The sequence below is a fragment of the Capra hircus genome, chromosome 2 (assembly GCF_001704415.2).
Source record: "Capra hircus breed San Clemente chromosome 2, ASM170441v1, whole genome shotgun sequence".
Taxonomy (NCBI): Eukaryota; Metazoa; Chordata; class Mammalia; order Artiodactyla; family Bovidae; genus Capra; species Capra hircus.
In genome coordinates this window covers 30426233-30434525 of record NC_030809.1, presented here as the reverse complement: position 1 = coordinate 30434525, position 8293 = coordinate 30426233, and positions in this window count along the sequence as shown.

The following is an 8293-nucleotide window of genomic DNA, read 5'->3' as shown; positions in this document are numbered from 1 at the left end:
CAGCTTTCAGGCTTTGAATAAACCACTTTACCTCTCTCATTCTCAGAAAACCTTTGGCTAGGATAGTGAAAGTGTTGAAAGTGTTGGTTGCCCAGTCGTGTCTGACTCTTTGCGACCCCATGGATTGGAGCCTACCAGGCTCTGTCCATGGAATTCTCCAGGCAAGAATACTGGAGTGGATAGCCATTCCCTTCACCAGGGGATCTTCCCCATCCAGGGATCAAACACAGGCCCTCTGCACCGGAGGCAGATTCTTTACCATCTGAACCACCAGGGAAGCCCCAGCACGGATGGTAAGCACATATATCTCTAGAGCAGGGATTCTCAACTAGGGGTAATTTTATTTCACAAAAGATAATTGGAAATGTTTAGTTGACATGACTGTTGGTGTAGGGGGTGTTACTGGCATCTAGTGGCATTCCTAGAAGTTAGGCATGCTGTTAAACATCCTTCAATACAGAGGACAGCCCCACAGCAAGGAGGTATTACTACTAAGGTAAAGAAACCCTGTTCTAGAGCCCAGAGAGGTAACAGACACTTTGAGGCGTGTCAGGTGTGGCATCAGGGAGTGATGGAGGCTGTAACAAATTGTAAAGTACATATACTAAAGACAATTAATATAAAAATATTTATAAACCTATGTAGACTAAAGAGAGGATACATGCAGGTCAATTTCAACCTGCTTTTGATCTCACTGCAGCCCTGGTTACAATGTTCTTTCACAGATAAAGATGGAGCCTTTCAGTCATCCAGAAGTCCATATGTGTGTGTGTGCATGCGTGCACATACATGCGTGTATGCTCACAGACACACAGATACATATTCATATACATGCATTGGCAAAAAGATTTATTTTTTAGTTAATTTATTTATTTTGACTGTGCTGAGTCTTGGTTGCTATGCGGCCTTCTCATTGCTGTGACTTCTTTTGTTGAGGAGCACGGGTTCTAGGGCATGCGGGCTTTTGTAATTGTGGCACGTAGGCTCAGTAGTTGCAGCTGGCAGTTCTCGAGAGCACAGACTCAATAGTTATGGCACAGGGGTTTAGTTGCTCTGAATGTGGGATTTTCTCCAACCAGGGATCAAACCAGTGTCTCCTGTACTGGCAGGCAGATTCTTTACCACTGAGCCACCAGGGAAGACCCCAAAATATTTTTAAGTGTTTTCCAAAGGGAAACCCTTCATCCCTTTTAGAATACAGTCTGGGTTCTTTTGCTTCTTTAACTTGTCAATACTTTCTCCCTCCATCAGTTTCAGCCCCTTCCTCTTGTTCTGGCTTTAGCAAAAGTAAAGCCCAAATGTTCCACTCCACCCACAAGAGAAACTTCTGGTTTCAGTTTTGATCCCTTCTTATTGCTTAAAGCCCCCAAGAAGGAGACTCCCTAGCTTGCATTACTGCTATAGCCTTTAGAGACAGATAGGCTGGAAAAGACAGGTTGGCCCCACATTTACGATGTGCCCATGGAGTTATTTACGGTTTGTTTATCCACTCAATGTGGAGCAGTTGTGGCCTATGACTTTCAGCTCCAGGGTGCATTAACAGATCTGGGGAAGAATTGGTAGTGTCAAACTATACAGTTGCACTGGGCTTTTCAGCCTCCCCCTGAAAAGCAAACCCAGCATTAATTCCCAGACACTCAGGCATAATAAGATTTCTAGAAAGATGCCAATTACACCATTGACGAACATGGTGGGAGAAAACTTGCAACAGGTGAGAACCAGATGAAATTAGAATGAAGTTCTCTGCTCATCAGGCTCAGAGATGGGAACAAGCATGGCCAGAGTAAAGGCACAGATGTAGAATGTGAGACATCACCATGATTTCTGAGACAGGCAAATAAATGGGAATGAGGCGTCAAGGTGAAGTCTTCTAGGTACACACTGTTGGAGGGTCAGAGCTGCACCAAGGAAGTGTATTTCTGCAATGATGCGAATGTTCAGTTCAGTTCAGTTCAGTCGCTCAGTCGTGTCTGACCCTTTGCGACCCCATGAATCACAGCAAGCCAGGCCTCCCTGTCCATCACCATCTCCTGGAGTTCACTCAGACTCATGTCCATCGAGTCTGTGATGCCATCCAGCCATCTCATCCTCTGTCGTCCCCTTCTCCTCCTGCCCCCAGTCCCTCCCAGCATCAGAGTCTTTTCCAATGAGTCAACTCTTTGCATGAGGTGGCCAAAGTACTGGAGCTTCAGCTTTAGCATCATTCCTTCCAAAGAAATCCCAGGGCTAATCTCCTTCAAAATGGACTCGTTGGATCTCCTTGCAGTCCAAGGGACTCTCAAGAGTCTTCTCCAACACCACAGTTCAAAAGCATCAATTCTTTGGCACTCAGCTTTCTTCACAGTCCAACTCTCACATCCACACATGACTACCGGAAAAACAATAGCCTTGACTAGACGGACCTTAGTCGGCAAAGTAATGTCTCTACTTTTGAATATGCTATCTAGGTTGGTCATAACTTTTCTTTCAAGGAGTAAGTGTCTTTTAATTTCATGGCTGCAGTCACCATCTGCAGTGATTCTGGAGCCCAAAAAAATCAAGTCTGACACTGTTTCCACTGTTTCCCCATCTATTTCCCATGAAGTGATGGGACTAGATGCCATGATCTTCATTTTCTGAATGTTGAGCTTTAAGCCAACTTTTTCACTCTCCTCTTTCACTTTCATCAAGAGGCTTTTTAGTTCCTCTTCACTTTCTGCCATAAGGGTGGTGTCATCTGCATATCTGAGGTTATTGAGATTTCTCCCAGCAATCTTGATTCCAGCTTGTGTTTCTTCCAGCCCAGCATTTCTCATGATATACTCTGCATATAAGTTAAATAAGCAGGGTGACAATATACAGCCTTGATGTACTCCTTTTCCTATTTGGAACCAGTCTGTTGTTCCATGTCCAGCTCTAACTGTTGCTTCCTGACCTGCATACAGATTTCTCAAGAGGCAGGTCAGGTGGTCTGGGATTCCCATCTCTTTCAGAATTTTCCACAGTTTATTGTGATCCACACAGTCAAAGGCTTTGGCATCATCAATAAAGCAGAAATAGATGTTTTTATGGAACTCTCTTGCTTTTTTGATGATCCAGCAGATGTTGGCAATTTGATCTCTGGTTCCTCTGCCTTTTCTAAAACCAGCGTGAACATCAGGTAGTTCACGGTTCACGTATTGCTGAAACCTGGCTTGGAGAATTTTGAGCATTACTTTACTAGCATGTGAGATGAGTGCAATTGTGCGGTAGTCTGAGCACTCTTTGGCATTGCCTTTCTTTGGGATTGAAATAAAAACTGACCTTTTCCAGTCCTGAAGCCACTGCTGAGTTTGCCAAATTTGTTGGCATATTGAATGCAGCACTTTCACAGCATCATCTTTCAGGATTTGAAATGATGTGAATGTATGAATGGATAAATGAATGAATAAGTGAATGAAAGAAATCTTTCCTCTGTGAACTTGGCACTTCACTTTAACTACTTGTTTAATGCCTCTATTTCCTAACATCTTGTTGATATGCTGTAGGTACAGAGGTTAACCCATAGGGTCCCTATTGTCTATAGTTTATCAGGGTAGATCCAGGTTTTGTAGAACTGGTCAAAGCTATGGTTTTCCAGTAGTCATGTATGGATGTGACAGTTGGACCATAAAGAAGCCTGAGTGTCGAAGAACTGATGCTTTTGAACTATGGTGTTGAAGAAGACTCTTGAGAGTCCCTTGGACTGCAAGGAGTCAAGGGACTCCTTGACTGCAAACCAGTCAATCCTAGAGGAAATCAATCCTGAATATTCATTGGAAGGACTGATGCTGAAGCTGAAGCTCCAATACTTTGGCCACCTGATGTGAAGAACTGACTCATTAGAAAAAACTCTGATGCTAGGAAAGATTGAAGGCAGGAGGAGAAGGGGACGACAGAGGATGAGATGTGTGGATGGCATCACCGATTCGATGCACATGAGTTTGAGCAAGCCTGGGAGATGATGAAGGACAGGGAAGCCTGGCATGCTACACTCCATGGGATCACAAAGAGTCAGACATGACTGAGTGAACACCAAAACAGCAGCTTTTGCAGTCCATATTGTTGTTATTTGTTTAGTTGCTCAGTCATGTCTGACTCTTTTGTGACCCCATAGACTGTAGCCCACCAGGATCCTCTGTCCATAGGATTTCCCAAGCAAGGATATTGGAGTGGGTTGCCATTTCCTTCTCCAGAGGATCTTCCTCACCCAAGGCTTGAACCCACATCCCTGCACTACAGGCAGATTCTTTACTGCTGAGCCACTGGGGAAAACCTGTAGTCTATGAAACCCTCTTAAATAAAACGAACCCAAAATTATAAATGCAAAATTTCTAGATACTCTCTCAGGGCCTTGGAAAAGGCAGGTGTTAGTAAAGGCTTCTGAAACTTAAGTTCATTGACTTTTTGGTAAATCTACCCTTGCCATTTAGAATGTTTCTCCAGGTATTAGGGGCTTGAAACAACAGGCTGGATCCAGACCTGTTCTACTCTCCTACCTACCAACTCATGACATTACGTGGATCAGGCTTCATCCCTACTAACCTCCCAAGATGGAAGCCTTCCTCTGCCACAAGGAGCACCCACTCAGCATCCTGGTGGATGGGTCTGGAGAGGGGAGGACTTGTTTACTTCTTCCATTCATTCATCTGTCCACATTTACACACAAAACATTGAATTGCACTCTCTATGAGTTAAGCATATGTTGTGTTGTAGGAATAGGAAGAGAAGAGAATACATAAATGTATCCATTTTCTATTGCTGCATAACAAATTCCTACAAATCTAGCAGCTTAAAACAATGAGCAATTCTTGTATCACAGTTTTTGTGGGTCAGGGGTTCAAGCACATCTTATCTGGGTCCTCTACTCAGGATACCACCAGACAAGGTATAGGCAGGGCCGTTTTCTCATCTGAATCTAAACTGGCGTAGAACCTACTTCAAGCCCCATCAGGTTGTTGGAAGGATTCATTTTTCTGTATGAGTGAAGGTCTCAGCTCTTGATCCTCTGACCCTTGATTCTCTTGATCCTCACAGTTCCCTATCACATGGCACTCTCCAGAAGCAGTTTACAACATGATTGTTTCCTTTCTCAAGGACAGAAGGGGAATTTCTCTGTATAGTTGTCTCAGACAGATTCTTACATAATGAAACATAATCACAAAAGTAACATTCCATTACCTTCATCATTTAACATAACCTAATGATGGGAGAGCTATCTCATCACCTTTACTGTATTCTATGGGTTAGAAGCAAGTCATGAGCCCTTTCCACACTCAGTGGAATTATTCACAGATTGTGGATCCCTGGGGTCACCTAACAGTGTGTCTTCCTCTCTCCACTTTGAAATCTCAGTGAAAGTGAAAGTCGCTCAGTCGTGTTTGGCTCTTTGCAACCCAGGCCAGAATACTGGAATGTACTGCCTTTCCCTTCTCCAGGGTATCTTCCCAAACCAGGGATTGAACCCAGGTCTTTCACATTGCAGGCAGATTCTTTACCAGTTGAGCCACAAGGGAAGCCCAAAGGGCTTGAAATCTCAAGGGGTTCTCATGTCAATAATTTAGATTACTGGAGCCCACTCTCATTCTAAATATTTGGAAAATTCTTCTGATTAGTTATATTATAATTAAATCTAATCTGTTGATAATTTCATAAAAGAAGAGCAATGCTCCCACATGGTATGAGTTAGGACTCCATACAATTCCAACTGTCAAGAACATAGCTTATTGCATGTATATGTAGATATGTGGATACATCTACATGTCAGATGCAAAAAGAATATCTTTAAGTGTTAATGCATAGTAATACAATGAACTCATATACCTCCATTCCAGTTTAAGAGACCATTATCAACTTCATTCTATCTACCTGTGTACTTCTTCCTATCTCATCCAAGAGGCAATGACTCTTTTACATTCAGTTGTTATAATTTCCTTTTAATTTTATCATGGGCGAGTTTAACAACAACAACAAAACCACAAAACAAACAACAGCAACAAAACGTGCATTTTTGCTAAATTCTGAACTTTACAGAAATGACAATATATATCACAAAGTTTTCTGCAACTGACTTTTTCCACAGAGTGTTATGTTTTTGAGATTGATCTTTGCTGCTTCATGTAGCTGTGGATCAATCATTTCCACTCAATCTATTTTGTTGTGCTGCGCAAAGATGGTGCAAATAAATATTCACTTTTATCCCTATACATTAAGTTCTCTCCAGTTTTTACAATCATGAATAGTGCTACTGTGAACACTATTTCATGTCTTCTAGTATACTTATGTGATAATTTTGTTAGAATATCACCTAAAATTAAAATTACTGGATCTTAAAGACTGCAAATATTCAACTTTACAAAAAATGACAATGATCTTACAAAGCAGTTGTATTAAGGTAGATTCAATTTATAAGTGCCCTTTAATCTACTTAATCCCACCAACACTTGGTGTTTCAAGACTTCTTAATATCACCAATTGAGAAACTTTAAAGGGTATTTCATATTGACCTTAGTTTGCGTTTTCTTGGATATTAATAGGACCAATAATTTTATATGCTTATTTGCCATTTTTAATTTCTTCTGTGAAATGCTGGCTCAAATAATTTGCCTGTTTTCTTTTGTTTACATTTTTCTTACTGATTTGTAGAAGTTCTTCACATATTCCAGGGATAAATGTGTCTGAATTCATATGTCAATAAAATATATTCTCATAATATGTAACTTGTTTTTCACTTTCTTTATAATATCCTTTAATAAATAGAAATTTTTATTATAGTCAAATATATCGATCACTTTTTTGTGCTTAGATTTTTTATATTCCCTGGTGGCTCAGAGGATAAAGCGTCTGCCTGCAATGTGGGAGACCTGGGTTCGATCCCTGGGTCGGGAAGATCCCCTGAAGAAGGAAGTGGCAACCCACTCCAGTATTCTTGCCTGGAGAATCCCATGGACTGAGGAGCCTGGAGGGCTATAGTCCACCGGGTTGCATAGAGTTGGACACGACTGAGCGACTTCACTTTCACTTTCACTTTAAGAAATCTTTTCCTACTTCAAAGAATGGGAAAAAATATATATATTTTCCTTTATATTTTCAGTTTTTTGACTGAAAAAAGATATGAATGAGTGAAAAGACTAAATATCTTAAGGATATCAGTATTTTCATCTTTAGTGATTTATAAGTTCAGTATAGTTCCCATTTTAAAAAGTTCTAAGAGATTATTTAGATACATTGCAAGTTTATTTTAAAATTTATATGGAAGAACACAGAACTATGATTAATTAAGACGCTCCAAAATGAAATCACACAATAATTGAATTTACCCTACCATACATCTCTATGCTTATTTTTGTACCAATATAATAATAGGTATCTATACTCAAATACATATGATACATATGTATATAATATATTTACATTCTTATATATATATAGACTATAAATAAAATCCATTTATATAAGTATGTATCACATATACTTAAATTATATATACTTTAAGAATATATTTGTACCATTATACAAAGATATTTATATAACATATAATTACATAGACCCATATATACATAAGTATATATGTCATGTACATGTATAAACCTATATTTAAATCTATGGAATATGTATTGGATTTCATCAAATGGTTTTTTGGCATCTATTGAGATAATTATATGTACATTTCTTAGGCTCAGTTCATGTGGTCAATTACAGTTATAGATTTCTGATCTGCAACCACTTGTTTTGCAGAATGAAGTTAATTTTAATGTATCATAATTTTACATACCATTCAATTTATTTTGTTGATGTTTTGTTTAAACAATTCTACATCCATGTTTCTGAGATTAACCTGTAATTTTCCTTTTTCTTCCTATCCTTGTCTGGTTTTGAAATCAAGAATATATTGACCTCATATGTATAAAATAACTAATGAAAACTTGCTGTATAGCACAGAGAACTCTGCCCAATGGTCTGTCATGACAAAGAAGGGATATATATATATGTTTAGCTGATTCACCTTGCTATACAGCAGACAGTAACACGACACTGTAAAGCAACTAAACTCTAATAGTATTAAAAAAAAAAAAAAGAGGGGGTTATATTGACCTCATACTGAATTGAAGAAAACTAGGACTGACATTCAGTAAGTACATATCAGCATGCCTGTACCTTATGTTTATGACCGGCATTGAAATATGATTGTTTAGGACATACTATAGTCATTGTCAATGATTTTAAATTATGCCTTGCAAAACCAGCCTATAAAATGATTTGGGTTTGCTGTTTTCTTCACAGGATTATTGCTAAC